This window comes from Erinaceus europaeus, chromosome 19 (genome assembly GCF_950295315.1).
Source record: "Erinaceus europaeus chromosome 19, mEriEur2.1, whole genome shotgun sequence".
Taxonomy (NCBI): Eukaryota; Metazoa; Chordata; class Mammalia; order Eulipotyphla; family Erinaceidae; genus Erinaceus; species Erinaceus europaeus.
This window is the reverse complement of record NC_080180.1, coordinates 12162332-12179137: the sequence shown is the minus strand read 5'-3', so window position 1 is coordinate 12179137 and position 16806 is coordinate 12162332. Positions and strand designations below refer to the sequence as shown.

General features: G+C 36.0%; 1 protein-coding gene across 1 annotated transcript in view; it reads right to left on the bottom strand.

The window, feature by feature from the left end:
* RGS21 (regulator of G protein signaling 21) overlaps positions 1-12001 on the bottom strand; it is a 50933-nt gene extending 38932 nt beyond the window's left edge. The window contains exon 1 of the mRNA XM_007539749.1: positions 11895-12001. The gene's annotated coding sequence lies outside the window, so the exon portion shown is untranslated. The remainder of the gene's footprint in view (positions 1-11894) is intronic.
* Between the last annotated feature and the right edge of the window lie 4805 nt (positions 12002-16806).

Sequence of the window (16806 nt, the reverse complement as noted above, 5' to 3'; positions counted from 1 at the left end):
TTTCAGCCACCACATTGCAGATGCTACTATGATGCCAACCTGACTTTCCCAGACAGAGGACCACACCAATGTAACTTTGACCCCCACCTCTCCAGAGCCCTACTCCAGTAGGGAAAGTTAGGGACAGGCTGGGAGTATGGATCAACCCGCCAACATCCATGTTCAGTGGGGAAGCAATTAGAGAAGCCAGACCTTCTGCACCCCATAACGACCCGAGGCCCATGCTCCCACAGGGATAAAGTATAGGAAAGCTTTCAAGAGAGGCGATAGGATACAGAACTCTGGTGGTGGAAATTGTATGGACTTGTACCTCTCTTATCCTGTGGTCTTGTCAATATTCTTTTATTTTATAAATAAATTAATAACAATAAAAAATCTGTACCACATTAAAAAATGTCTCAGGGACAAATTATTCTGAAGCTGAATTAAAATAATAGGAAACTGATGTTAATGTAAGTAGACAGTGTGTGAGTCCATAAACAATGAAAACTACTTTCTAAAAGACGTGTGTGAAGATAAATTACAAACTGAGGGGGAAATACCTGCAAGAGACACATATGATAAATAATTGCTATTCAAAATATAAAATATCTCAGAAACTTATCTTACTGATTTACAATTATTACGATGCTATACAATGTCAAAAATTTACAGTCAAAATTCCAAAAATGAGAATGAGAAAAAAACCTTACTAGCAAATGGGCCAAATATTTTAGCAGAGAGCTTACCAAAGGAGAAAAATGTGGCCAATAAGCACATGCTATGATGATTTATATTATACACCATTCATATGACCTTACGGTTGGCAACTTTCAGATCTTCACGGGCCTCCAGCCTCTCTTTCTTCTAAATCCCTTGTTCTTTAAAGTCTTCCCAAAATTCTGTACTTCAAATTTACCAAACTGTGTAAGTATATAAATATTCATCATCTTTGCCCTCTGTTTTCTTTGTCTTTTTTTTTTTTTTTGCCTCCAGGGTTATTGCTGGAGGTCAGTGCTTACACTACGAATCCACTGCTCCTGGAGGCCATTTTTTGCCTTTTGTTGCCCTTGTTATCATTGTTATTGTTGCTATTATTGTTTTTATTGCTGTCATCATTGTTGGATAGGACAGAGAGAAATAGAGAGAGGAGGGAAAGACAGAGAGGGGGAGAGAAAGATAGACACCTGCTTTACTGCTTCTGAGGCGCCCCCGCCCCTCTGCAGGTGGGAAGACCCAGGGCTCAACCGGGATCCTTATGCCAGTCCTTGCACTTTGTGTCATTTGCGCTTAACCAGCTGCACTACCACATGCTCCCCCCTCTTTCTTTGAAGATTTATTTATTACTGAGAGAGAGACAGGGAGACAGGGAAGGGGAAAGAGAGACATGGAGCTCAACTTGGCTCTGGCCCCTGCAGGCGCCAGGCATGCATAGGGGATTCGGACCCTCTCAGGTCAGAGCGGTCAAGTCCTGCACTCTGGTGTTAAGCTATTGGCCCTCATTTTAAAGATGATTTTTTTGGGGGGACACTGGCTGGTGGTGCACACAGTAGAGTGCACATGTTCACGTCCTTGAGGATCTGAGTTCAGACTCCCAGTCCCCACCTGCAGCAAGAAGCTTCACAGGTTGTGCAGTAGGGCTCAGGTGTCTCTGCTCCTCTCCCTGTCTCTCCCCCTCTTTCAAAGGAAGGGGGTGGATGGCCACTAGGAACGGTGGGGTCATGCAGGCACCAAAACTCATAGACCCTGTACTGGGCTTGAACCTAGGTCCTCATACTCCCTGGGTCCATGCTATACCTCTGAGCTACCAGCCCGGCCACCTGAGGTCTTGTTTGGGGCTGTTATTGCCACCAAGGTTGTGGCTGGGGCTTGGTGCCTGGCCCCTTCTTGATTTCTTTTTAGTGTTTCTCTGCCATCCATTCAGTGCCCTGTGCAAAAATTCCGAGAGCCATTTTTTGAATTTTCCTTCTCTTTCACCACATCTGAAATATTTTCGTAATATTTCTTGACTCATTCATTTTACTTTCTTGTCTTCACCACTCCAATTCAAACTTGGTCTGGCAGTTCTGTAACAACCATTACTATTCACCTGGAATTCTCTCTTGCCTTTCTAAAGGCCACATTCCATGATGTGACAACAGTCACCTTTCTCAGATGTAAATCTGACATTATGTCCTTTCCTGACCACATGTTATGCAAATTGAAGAAACTGACTTCATAACCAACCACTTGGCAGAGAAAGGCAAAAAGATGCAACCAACTCTAAGAAGTGAAGAAATGAAGTTTCGACTGAAACTTTGAGATACCATGATTGTGTCTGAATTTCCCACTATCTCATCTATGAAAAAGACTCATTTTTAAATAACACACTTGTTTATGTTTAAATAAAGTAGATTTTAGGCTTATTTTTACTAGTGATTATTAAAAGTTTAATATTATTTTTTTAAAAAGGTTTAAGATTGCAAGATTCCAGGATATATTTCCACACCGCATGCACCACTGAAATTCTGTGTTCACACCCTCCCAATGATCCATAACTACCATAGCTACATGGCTGTTCTTACAAAGTCTTTAAGGCAGTTTTTTTTTGTTTATTTTTACAAGTTTGTGTATTTAATTGAGTCTTCAAATGAGTAAAAACTATCTAGTAGTTGTTTTTCATCTCTTTACTTCACTAAGCATAACCACATCTAATTCCATCTATTCTATCCCAAAGGACACAATATCTTTTTATTACAGAGTAGTATTCCATGGAATATATATTTCATAGCCTCATGAACCAGTCATCTGTTGATGGGCATCTAGGCTGCTTCCACTCTTTGGCTGTTATAAACAATGTAGCTGTGAACATAGGAATGTGTATGTCCCTTCAATTTAGTGTTTTCATGTGCTTTGAATAAATGTCTAAGAGTGATGGTGCTGGATCATAAGGCATTTCCATTTTGCTTGTTTAAAGACTCCCCAGTCTTCCACAGGGGTTGCACCAGTTTGCATTCCCACCTACATTGTAACAGAGTTCTCCCCCCTTTTTTTTCTTCACAATCTCACCAACACTGACAATTCCTGTTTTGTTGATGTAGATCATTTTAACAGATGCAAGGTGGAATCTCATTGTAGTTTTAACTTGCATTTCTCTTATGATAACTGAAGTGGAGCATTTCTTTAGAAATGGGTCATGTCTGTCTCTTCTTTAGAAAACTGTCTAATTCTTTGGCCCACTTTTTATTGTTTTTTTGTTTTGTTGTTGTTGTGCTGTACCAGTTCTTTATAAATGTTAGTCACTTGTCAAATGTATGATCGGCAATATCCTCTCCCCTTTACTGGGTTGCATGTTTATCATTGCATACTTTACTTTCAATGTGCAGAAGATTTTTAGTTTGATGTAGCCCTGTGTATTTAATTATGTTTTTCTTTCACATGCCCATCAAGTGGGGTCTCCAAATATATATTTAATGTTAAGGTCCTGTATTCTTTTACTGATGTTTTTTTCAGGTCGATTATCTAGGTCATTGGTCTATTTTGAGTTAAATTTGTTCCAATGGTGGTCTAGTAGTCAGTTTTCCCAGCACCATATCTTGAATAGAGCTTCTTTGCCCACTTGAATAATTTTGGCCTCTTTGTCATATATTAGGTTGTCACATATGTGTAAGTTTATTTCTAGACTCTTGATTCTGTTCTCTTGGTTCACGTGTCCATTTTTTATTCCAGTACCACACTGCTTTAATTACTTTTGTTTTGTGGTATAAACTGAATTTGGGGAGTATGATACCCTCCTTATTTTTTTCTTTTTCCTCAGAATTGCTTTGGCTCTTCCTGGTTTCTTGTAATTTTATACAATTTTTTTGAATAAGTTACTCTCAATTTCCTTGAAATACATAATTACAACTTTAACAGACATTGCATTATATCTGTAGATGACTTTTTGGTAGGAAAACCATTTTAATAATATTTATTCTTCCAACCCATGAACACAGGATATTCTTCTATTTCTCTGTGTTATCATCGATTTCTTTTTAGCAATTTTTTATACTTTTTTTAATGTAAAGACCCTTTACCTCATTTGTTAGAATCACTCCAAGAGCATCTTATTTGGGGATTGGTTGTAAATGGGATTGATTCCCTCAATTTTCTTTCTTCTAACTCATCATTTGTATGTAGAAATACCACAAATTCATGTGTATTGATTTTGTATCTTTCCACTTTACTTAATTTATTAATTATTTCCAGTTGTTTTGTGGTAGTGTTTTACCTAGGATATATACATATATATTTTTTATTTATCCAGATATAATCTCATGTCATCAGCAAATAATAATGGTTTTATTTATTCATTTCCAATCTGTATTCTTTGACATTTCTTTCTTGACTTACTGTGCCGGTCTGGTGAGGGCTATGTTGAATAGTATTGATGATAGTGAACAACCTGTCTAGTTCCAGATTTTAGGGGAAAGCATTCAGCTTTTCCCCACTGAATATGTTGTTGTCAATGGGCTTGCTATATATGGCCTTTATTATGCTAAGGAATTTCCCCCTTATTCCCAATTTTTAAGGGCATTTGTTATAAGCTAGTTATTTTGAAATAGTTTTAGACTTATAGAAAAGTTGAAAAACTAATACAAAGCTAATACAGACCCCTATTCTATATTCCCTTCTTCCTTGACTTATTGCACTGCCATGCTTTCTCTAAAATCTAACAGTCAACACTGGTATTCTTTTGTTTGTTAAATTCTAGAATTTATTTATATTTCATCTGTTTTCACACTGGATTCTTTTCTCTGCCATGTACTACAACCTATACTGTCACAACAGTGCTATTCTTAACACTCTTATTGTTAAGCAAATGAGTTGCTGTTAGTTATTAAAAACTTAGTTTAAGACAATTTATTTGGTTGAACTACTCAAGCAATATACTCTTAGGAAACAGAGGGAAAGCAATACTAGAAGGGTAAATAAGTAAAACAATTGACAATGGAAGTGGAAGCAAGCATATTGGGGTGTGAGATTATAGGCTGGGAGGGGGTTGACTTTAGGTAGACACAAACATGCATTTTATTTTAAGAATGGCTATTGATTGCATAGATAGTGATGGAGTTACAATGTGTAAATCCAAAATGGTGTACCATTAAAGATATGAGTAGCACTGCTCATATCTGCAGATTTTTATAGATACTCTTCATGTGGCATTTGGCATTGGTCTGGGGCTGGGAAAAGGCATCTCAGATTTATAAAAAAAAAAAAAGTATTTGGCTACTGCCTTGCAATGATAGTATTTTTTTTGACTAATATGAAATTTATGGTGGACCACAGACAGTTGAATGTCGTATTTCAGTTTTCAAGTAAGTGTCCTCAAGTCCTAAACGGGGCAAATATAACTTTCTAGCAAAGTTATAACAGTGAAGCAGGTCTGCAGGTGTCTTATCTTTCTCTCCCCCTCTCTGTCTTCCCTTCCGCTCTCCATTTCTCTCTGTCCTATCCAACAACGATGACATCAATAACAAGAACAATAATAACTACAACAATAAAACAGCAAGGGCAACAAAAGGAATAAATAAATAAATAAATATTCAGAAGAGGAAGAGGAGAAGGAGGAAGAGGAGAAGCTGCTGCTGCTGAGGGAATCAGTGTCCTTGTCCGCTTCCCTGGAAGTGTCAACTATTATCCCTTGCAAGGGCCAGGGTGTTAAATGAACGCTTTCACTTTCTATTTCCCTGGGAAAATATTGTGTGGTTACAGGGACATTAGAAGAAGATTCTATAAATAAATTCCCTTAAACAGATGAAACATAGTGAAACATTTTTTTCTTATAATTTTTTTCTTTTTCTTTTTGCCTCCAGAATTTTTGCTAGGGCTCAGTGCCTGCACTGTGAATCCTGCACTGTGAATCCAACACTGTGAATCCATTGTTCCTGGCGGCCTTTTTCTTTTCTTTTCTTTTCTTTCTTTCTTTCTTTCTTTCTTTCTTTCTTTTTTTTTTTTTTTTTTTTTGTCTTGGATAGGACAGAGAAATTAAGAGAGGAGTGGGGCATAGAGAGGGAGAGAGAAAGACAGACACCCATAGAACACCTTTACTGCTAGTGAAGCAAACCCCCCTCCAGAAGGTGTGAAGTGTGAAGCTGGGGGGTGGGGTGGGGGGTTGGTTTCAAACCATGAGGGATCCTTCTGCGTGCCCTTGCATTTTGTCCTATGTGTGCTTAACCCGGTGTGCCATGCCCAACCCCTTTTTCTTTTAATTTGTATATATGTCGAATGTTTGTGGGTGCGAGAGTTTTTTGTTTGTTTTGAATCAAATCCCCCACTCTAGTATAATGTGCCATTTTAAAGTGAAGGTTTTTTTTTCCCAAGTAAATTGGAAGCACACATTAAAAGTAAGTTATCCTAATATTGCAGTTCCTGTTGTTATTATATCAGTGAATATAGGTGAAGTTAGTAAGTTTTTTTTTTTTTAATTTTTGCCAATTACTGTGTCCTGTAGCATCTGTTTTAGTTTACTATCAAGTTTACTTTGGGTAGGTGTATACAATACAATAACTGTTAGAAAGCAGTAGAGACATAAAAATAAGACCAGTAAGGATGTTCCTTTTCAATATAAAATGTCAGTAGCTTTCTCTTAATTATTCATACTTTTAGTGTTTGTAGCTAAAGTTGTAATTAGAAAACAGCAAGGATCAAGACTTTTTTTTTTCCTTATTAGAATTAGATTTCATCAATATGCCTGGGGATTAGAAAAGCCCAAGTCATGAAGCAGTCCAATAGGTTCACAGAAAATTCTGTCCTGTTGTCAAATCAATTTGAGTTTATTAGGCACTTGTCATAACAATATTAATTATAAATTAGATCATTTTCTATTCTTAAGAACAGTAAAAGTAATTAAATTGGTGTTTCATTAGTTGATGAACAGTCTGAAAGAGCATTTCTTTTAGAAAATCATGGTGTATTATTCTTTCATCTTATAAATAAGTGCTTTGAAAAAAATGGAGTTGAATAAAATGTAGATCTAACAGAACAAGTTAATTTTATTATGAGTATTGACTTGATTTGATTAGTAGACTTTACTTATTTCAAAGATGTGCAGTCAGCTTGGAATTTAAATTTAGGAATTTTGTTTTCTACATGAGACTTTAATTTGAAGAGATATTTAGATGAATTAAGGATAGAGTCATGATATTACCTGTTGTACAGTGTATTCTTTGAAAATATGATAATTATAGGGTTTGTAAATGACATGAAGATTAAAATCTTTGTAAATTCTTAAGCATTGCAATTAGCTTTCGTCATTTATTTACTTATTTTTGCTAGCCAGATTTAAAAACATACTAATGATTAAGATCAGTCAAGCTGAAAAAGATTTTTTCAATATTTTAGTCACATAGCTAATTCTAATTTTGCTTTGTTTCCTGTCATGTTTTTCCTATCCTCACTTTTTCCCCCTGAAACTACTAGTGTGACATCAGGAAATTAACAATACAATGAATTATAAATATAATTTTCTGATGAAATTTTAAGCTCATTGTTGGCAGCCCTGATTTTGCAAGCAGTTCTTTTGCCAGAAAACCTACAATATATTTTCACAGACTCAAATTCCTTTATATTTTTATGATCTGAGCTAGAAAATTAGCATTTACTGAATTTCCACTATTAATGTTTTTTGATTCTCAGCCTTTCATGTAACCATTGTAATGTGAAACATCTATGTCAGCATGTCTTTTCAAAATGTGTGTTCTGTTATTGTATGCATTTACTTTAAATACGTTGTGTGCTTGCTATACATTTTCCTTATACTTCTCTTATTATTTTATTTTATTAGTGATTTAATAGTGTTTGACAAGATCGTGGAATTGAGAGATACAGTTCCATACCTTGTCCTCTATTGGAAGGGTCCCTAGTCTTTATCCCTCCAGTTCTCTTTTCTCCCATTTTTCAGATGAGGAAACTGAGAACTGGTATTAGAACTTTTAAGTCTATGTGATATTTGCAGACACTGTTAGTTTGAACAAATCAGTGCTCTGATACTGTACTCATGGGAGCAGTGCACTGCACTTTATTATATTCTGAATGGTTGTTCCATAAGTAGTACACCAGCCTCAGTCTTGACATTAGTACATGATTTAAGTAGACTAGTTCAGTGACTGATACAAGAGACTAGATTCTGTTCGCATAATAATAAGAGGCACATAGTGTAATGAGAAAACAAGGCTAATTTTATAAAGCTCTAGCTAAAATTAAAGTATCTAAAGCGTGTCAGACATTATAGCAGAATTTTCTGTTCAGTAGTTTACTTCGTCCAAATAGACACTCTATACAGTAGCTAAAATAACTCTCTTCTACCAAATCACAAAAGTAACCTTAATTCTCATAATTGATCATGGCAGAATGAGAAGGTCACTTAATTTGGTTAGCCCCCATGTTCATACTTTCTTATTAATTGACACCGTCTCATAGAATGAGTGAATTCTTTTTTATTTTCCAGATGAACACAGTTTAGGCTCTGGCTATTATTAGCAGTGTCAGGGATTGAACCTGGGACCCCACCTGCACGTTCAATGCATTACTACTGCACTGTTTTCAGGCCCTGAGTCAATCCTTCAAAGATAAAAGGATGGATACAATTTTTTTTAATGATCCTGTTGTTTATCTCATTTTGACAAATTACATGTGTGGGCCACCTTCACATAGTTTTGTTTGAAATTCCTTCCAAATGCTAAATTCTACAATCTTTCCTGCTTTAAATTATTTTAAAATAATCTAAGAGATGTAGCAAAATAGAAAAATACATGTTTTGCATCTTAGAGAATACTTTTCTTGAAGAGAAGTATTTCAAAATCACTAACAGGGATGTGAGGGCGATCTGGCTGCCACATCTGTCACCCCACTGATCTCCAGGGTTGATTCCGCTGATCTGGCTGGCTAGGCGGGTGTCCCCTTCCTCCCCCACTGTTCCATGTGTGTCCCTCCTGAAGCTGCCCGCTGGGTTGAAGAGGACAGTCTTTCCTGAACAGAGACAAACTGAACCCGCTGGCTACCACCCGACTCTCTTAACTTCTAAGTGGAAATGATTTTTTTGTTTGTTTGTTTTTAGGGCACTTATGAAAGGGATTACTAAGGATCTGTGTAGTTCTTGAGGGAATTTAAAAAATGTTGAACCAGGGAGTAGTGCAGCGGGTTAAGCGCATGTGGCGCAAAGCACAAGGAGCAGAGTAAGGATCGCGGTTCAAGCCCCTGGCTCCCCACCTGCAGGGGAGTAGCTTCACAGGTGGTGAAGCAGGTCTGCAGGTGTCTATCTTTCTCTCTCGCAGTCTGTCTCCCCCCCCCCCCATTTCTCTCTGTCCTATCTAACAGCGATGACATCAATAACAACTACAAGAGAATAAGTAAATAAATATTAAAAAAAAGATGAACCCAGGGTGGGGTTAGATAGCGTAATGGTTATACAAAGAGACTCTCATGCCTGAGGCTCCATAGTCCCAGGTTCAATCCCCTGCAAACCATAAACCAGAGCAGACCAGTGCTCTGGTAAATCAAAAATAAATTAAAAAGCAAATGTTGAACCCAAATTTACTCGTTCAGTAGATCTTTTTCTCTTTTGATCAGTGATGGGTATAATCGTGATCAATATCAGTTCAGATGCTCATATATCTACTGATTGATAAAGTCCACTAATGATGAAAAGGACAAATAAATTTGGGAAGTTAGTTGGTACAGAAATATCTCTTTCTTTATGAACATCTTACTCTACTATTTCTACTAGATTATCAGCCTTGAGAGAGAATAGTGTTGTGGAAAGACCAGAGACAAAGGTCAGCACTAAGATTCTGATGACAGGTTTTAGCTGTTCTGGGAAGGGCAGATTCCAGAGCCAAGGATTAGGAAAGTTGAAAGACAGGCTGATGGAGAGGAGGGGGAAGTTGCATTATCTCTGAAATCTGAGGAGACTATATTCTCAACCCACAGAGTGTTCCTTTGACCCAGAGGTTATCAATGGACTAATAGTATTGCTTGGAGGATGCTTGGCTGCTTGATTTATTTTCAAGTCAAATGGAAAGTTGTAGTGTCTCCTTAACAAATGCAAAATCATAAGGGTTATTATTTTTAATTGTAATAAATATATATTTTCATAATGTAGTATTTGAAAGTGTCTATAAATAACAAGGTATTCATTTTAAAAGTAGTTAATGAGACAGTCAGTTAATTCACTTGGAAGGTGCCTGCTTTGCCAAAGATACGACTTGGTTTCAAGCCCTCTGTCAGTACAGTGCTGAAGGAAGCTTTGCTACCATGGTCTGTTTCCCTCACCCTTCCTTCTCCCTTCCTCTCTCCCTTCCTACCTCTCTCCCTAAAATAAAGAATTGTGCTAGTGTGTTGAAGACCCAGTTGCAAAACAACAAATATGGGTATGTGATTACCTATTATCATTCATATGTATGTATGTATTTGTTTTTACCTCCGTGGTTATTGCCGGGGCTCAGTGCCTGCACTATGTATCCACTGCTCCTGGTGGCCACCCCCCCCCCCATTTTATTGGATAGGACAGAGAAATATTGAGAGAGAGGAGGGGGAAGAGAGAAAGACACACACCTGTAGACCTGCTTGTGAAGTGACCCGCCTCTAGTTGAGGAGCCCCAGGGCTGAAACTGGGATCCTTGTGCGAGTCCTTGCGCTTTGTACTATGTGCACTTAACCCAGTGCACTACTTCTGGGCCTCCTCGTCAATATTTTATAATGCATAAATATTAGACACAGGAAAAGGGTGTCAGTATTCAATGTGAGAAGTTTTGGAGTAAGAGTGAGTGGGGACCTTTGTTCCTCCAAGGGCCATTTGGAGATACATACATACATATATATATATATATATATATATATATATGTATGTATATATGTATATATATATATTGTGTATATATATATATACACAATTATCATTATTTGTGGGCCATTCAAAAGTATCAACTTGAAAAATAACATCGCTATGATAAAAACTCTTGTCTTGGCAGGGCCAGAATTACTCTTGATTCAGAGCATTGAACAATCTACTAATAAGTGTAATGTTATATAAATGTTCAGATGAAGGCTGAATGTATTTATAATTGTGCCAATAGAATGGTGTCATTTTTTTCTCAAATTTGTAATATGCACACTACGAAAATTACACTAAATTTCACAATTTTATATGCATTAATTATTCTTAAGTAATATAATGTCTTATAATATTTCAACTTGTATTTAGTATAGTATGAGTATGCATTTTTCAGAATCATTTAAGAACGAAATTACTTGAATAGAAAAATTTTATTTACATATTTACCTTTAAAGCTTTAAAGCTTTAAACACTGTAAATCGGTGATTATCTCCTTTTAAGTTCTAAGCCATTCGATTTATAGATCATGTTATATTTAGCATGCTTTTGTGTGCTATATATGACACCTTTGTTACATTTTCTGTACGTGATTCATTAGTTTAGAGTATGATAATCAGCCGCCTACTAACTGTGTGCCCTTGAGGAAAGTCTCATTATTTGTTCTAGTTGCTTTTCTAAAAAGCTATAGGCAAAAAGTTGAGAACATTTTTTTTTAACATTCCTTCTAGCTCTAAAATTCTATGGGTTCTATGATCCTATTTCAAGTCCCTTTATTTCCTCCTCTCTGTGGATTCTGATATTCTTTGTTAATCTTACTCTTTTTACAAATTTGAATCAAAGACCACTTGGCAGAATGTCAGTTCTGTGGCAGTCTGTGACAATATATTATTTTGTGCAAATGTTACCAAGTGAATAGCTGGTAAAAGTTATTCCTTTTACAATTCTAAACTTGCTGAATTTGATGAATTGTAGCTAATATTTGGCATTTTTATCTTCAAATGTCATCACTTTAATCTTTGTAGCAAGTTCATTTATATAAGAAACTAAATCTTTTTATACTCACACAAGTGAAATGCTGCAGAAATGACTTTCTTCTTTTCTGTGAGTCCTTCTTTTTTGACAGGATGGATGTGAGAATCTGTCTTCCTTTTAGACGAATATTTTCCAAGTATTAGCTTCTCTATGTGGACATATTCTCTATTATTTATAGTTTATTTTTACACAGTCTTCGTATAACTGCGTTATTTTTGTGACCTAGCTTCCTATGCAAACACCATCGAATCCATTCCATACTCAAGATATTTAGAGTTCAGTCAGTTTTAATTGGAAGGATTTTCATGGTGTTTCTACTAAGTGTAGAATAAATCAATTTCAATAGTCACTTTGACTATCTGAGACTCCTTTTTTTTTTCTTTTTCTTTTTTAATGATCTGATACCTGGATGTGCCAGTGTCCTAAAATCTTCACACTGTGAAGTCACATACCTTGTGATATGTAGCTTATTTTCTCAGTCAAAAACATGCAAATCTTTACTTTGCAATTTTACCCTGAGGAAAGGTCTTAATTTGAGAGAAAAAACAAACCCCACCTTTTTTCCCTTCTGTCTAAAAGCAGTATTTGCCTGGCTTTCATATGGTGTAAGTATTTGCATAAGACATTTATATTGTATTTTACATCTGTATGGGTTGCAGCCTTTAGTTTCCATGATTCAATGCTTGTCTGAAAGATATGTAAAATGCTAAAAAAATGTCACACTATTTTTAGGATTTTGACTAATGATGAAATGATTTTTAATGCATAAGCATTAAAACTATTGTCTCTGTCAAGTTAAGTGAAGGGAAATTGTCACACTATAACTACATTTTTTAAGGGAATGAGTTTAAAATTGGGGACATAACACTTGCAATGGTGAAAGAGGAAGCTGAACCACTTCTTATGCCTCCAATCATTTGATTTTTTGCTGTATCAATAAAATATCAGTTGCTGCTGTGAGATCATCTATAATGTTGGACCCATCAATTATTAATTTACATAATATAGTTCATTGTCCATGTCGATACTGCTCTCGTTATCAAAAAGCCAAATAGATTATTTTATAACTTTGTAATCCTCAACCTTTTTACAATTTTAATTCAAGTACCTATTCCTTTCCTCTCTCACATACCCTCAAATTAAGTAATATCATTATATGGTGTATGGGAATAGATTGGAAATTCTTATCTGGAAATTCACAAGGCATTTTACATTATTCTGTTTTATCTGTAATATGTAGGTTTACATATACATATATCTATGTTACCCAGTTTTTAGATTAATAATTTTTACTTTTGGCTCAGTGTCTAGATAGGGAACTTGGTGCTATAGCCCTGTGATGCTACATAATAAGGTGACCTAAGAGAAATGAGCTTGGTGAGAAGAAGTCAGATCACATGAAAATGCTAACCAAAACTTCAGAATTATGAGGTCAAAGGGAAAAGCAACATGTGGTGAAGTGGGCCATTTGTAACAGTCTAACTACTGTGGCTAAGCTATGTTATTAGAAAAGTTAAAGTAAACATAAAATAAGAAAAAGGAAACATATCTTGTTCAGGTATGTTTTTCCTCTTAAGTAATTTTAAGGATTTATTTTAATTTTCAATGTATGTTGAAGATGATAAAATGTTTTAAATCTGATTAAAGAAAATGATTTTTTTTCAGATAGATAGTGGCAGAAACAGAGATAGATAGATAGAGAGAAAGGCCATGTGATCCAGAAGGTGGTGCAGCAGATAGAACATTGGACTCTCAGGAGTCTGGTGGTAGAGCAGCGGGTTAAGCACATGTGGTACAAAGCTCAAGGACTGGTCTAAGGATCCCGGTTTGAGCCCCGGCTCCCCATCTGCAGGGGAGTCACTTCACAGGTGGTGAAGCAGGTCTGCGGGTGTCTATCTTTCTCTTCCCTTCTCTGTCTTCCCATCCTCTCTCCATTTCTCTCTGTCCTATCCAATAACAAAGACATGAACAATAACAATAATAACTACAACAACAGTAAAAAACAAGGGCAACAAAAGGGAAAATAAATAAGTAAATAATAATAATAATAATAATAATAATAGAACATTGGACTCTGAAATCCTGAGCTCAATCCCTGGCACCACATGTGATTCTGGTTCTTTCTCTTGCCCCTCCTGTCTTTCTCATTAATAAATATGTAAAACATTGTTTAAAAAGAGAGAAAGGCCAGAGCACCTGAGTTTCCTCCAGTGCAGTGGGGACAAGGTCCAAAGCAGACTTGCATGCATACCAAAGCAGTTGCTCTGTCTAGGTGAGCGATATCACAGTCTGATAGTGACCAATTGTAAGTCGGAACAGCCTCTTACATTTGAATATTAGTAACTGAATTATTTACTCACATTACATTCATTATATAAACCTGGTCAAGCCTGAACTTAAACCCTGAATACTGTGCTTTCTGAAGATGAAAAATTCTAAGGAAAAAGTAATGCTTTTGTTGTTGTTGTTTCATTTTCTAAACTTTCAGTCTGAGGTAATTGTGTTAAATAATTGTCTACTTCAGTCAATGTTCAAGTGTTTCCTTGAGCATATTACTCAACCTTTGAAAAATCTTGATTTTTCTATCTTTAATGTGTAGAAAATAAGATTGTGTTCTAATACTTCTAATAAGAATTTGTGAGAAAGTTACTTGAACTTTTATCAAAGTGGCTGCTATATGATAAACATTCATAAAATCTGGCTGCTACTAGGGGAATGGCATTTTAAAGCCTTCATTTGCTAGGATAAATTTCAAATGAACTAACAAAATTATTTTCAGTCATAGAGGCTGGGTTGATGACACCTGGTTAAGTGCACAAAACACAGTGTAAAAGGACCCTGGCTCCCTGCAGGGGTGAAGCTTCATGAGTGGTGAAGCAGTACTATAGGCTTCTCTCTTTCCTCTCTCACTCTCTTCCACCTCCCCTCTTTTCTTCTTTCCCTTCCTCCACTTTCCCTTTGATTTTCTCTGCCTCTATCCAAATATACATAGAGAAAATATTGTAAATATTTATTTTCCTTTTAATTGTCCTTGTTTTTTCTTTTGTGGTTATTATTGTTGCTGTTATTGATGTCGTCATTGTTGGATAGGACAGAGAGAAATGGAGAGAGGAAGGGAAGACAGAGAAAGAGAGAGAAAGACACCTGCAGACCTGCTTCACCGCCTGTGAAACGACTCCCCTGCAGGTGGGGAACCGGGGGCTCGAACCGAGATCATTATGGCGGGCCTTGCTCTTTGCGCCACATGCGCTTAACCCGCTGCTCTACCGCCCGACTCCAGAAAATATTTTTTAAAAGCAAAGTTACTTTCAACAATGAATAAAAAAGAAAGTAAATTTTAAAGAAACACAACTATAATTTTGGATATAATTGTGACATTAAGAAAAAAAAAGAAATAGCAGAGATAAGTTACTAAGTCAGGTCATTTCATATTTGTGAGAAAGAAGTTTGAAGAGAGAATAAAGGAAGACCTCTTCCAAGGTAGTTTTGAAATAGGGATGGTGAATCCTAAGAACAAGGTTAGAAAAAAAAATCATTTGAGTGATAGAATTATGCTCATTTCCTACAGATGTAAGATTCTGAAAAATGTGATTTACAGAATTTATAGGGAAGGCATTCAAAGAAGGAAGAACTAAAGATATGGATTGAGTTTTCAACTGAGACTTAGTTTAGCGAGGGCTATGGGTGTTGTGAGAGAAATTTTAAGGATGAATGTGGTAATATATATGAAACACTCTCTGTTCCCTGGAAGAAAGGTTCTATAAAAACATAACATATTGCTGACTCTTAGAATGAATGGTGAAGGTTGAAAGATTTTCAGATGTAAGGACAGGGCACATTCACAATCCAATAAGAAGCAGAGGATATTGAAAATGGAAGGTCAGAATCAAGAAGAGAAGAAAGATTTTAAACTTCTGATAAGAACACACACATGCACATGCTCACACAAAAGACAGTCTTCAATAGAACTTCCTCATTTTGAGTTACACTGTAAAATAGTAGATTTTTAAAATGATTTCTATTTCCAAGATAAATTCATTTAGAATTGTATAATTTACATGCACAAAATCAAAATGGATACAGTTATCACAAAGAACAGTCAGTGAGCTTGGAATAAATGTCTAAGGAAAAACAATGTTGTAAAAGGAAAATATATACTAGAAATAGCAAAGAAGTTGGTGTTCAAATAAACATTATCGTACCCAAAACTTCAGGAATATGTTTTGAAGGATGGAACTTTTTATATAACAACCCTAAAAAAAGACCTACATGTAATGGATGGGGGAAATAATAGCTTGCAAGGGGATTTATGATAGCTTTTAGATATACAGAATGAGTTGGAAGAAAGACGAGGAAATTAGAGTGGGCCACCCAGAGTGCCTCATGTGGAGCTGCTGATTACATATCCGGATCACATAATTGATGCAGAGGTGGCTACCAGGTAGCTTGGCCAACAGAATGCCTTTGAAACTAATCAAGTGTCCAAATTACAAACACTATTGAAATGAAATGTGTGAGCATCGACTGTCTATATTCCCTTCATAATCTAAATCGGAGTATAGGGCTGATGTTCAAAATAATTAGGCAATCATTTTAGGCTTTTACTGCGAATTGTTAATTGGAATTCACTAGTTAACCAGAACTGGAATTCTATTACTGAATATCTTCTAATTTGAGAAAGGGGCTTTTAGGAAACAGATTCAGTAAACGTTCACAGGGAGCACTTTAATGCTATAGTATTATCATAAGTTGAAATCATGTGTTTTGATATATACTTGCAAAGATAATAACAGACGTATCATTTGCTACTACCATGGAAATCTTATGAAAAAAGTAATTCAGTGTCCTTGATTTAAGAATGTTTCCCTTTTTTTTTTTTATTATACCAACCCATCATATATTTAAGTGCAAATAAGGAAAGTCTCTCAAATTTTCTGATATTT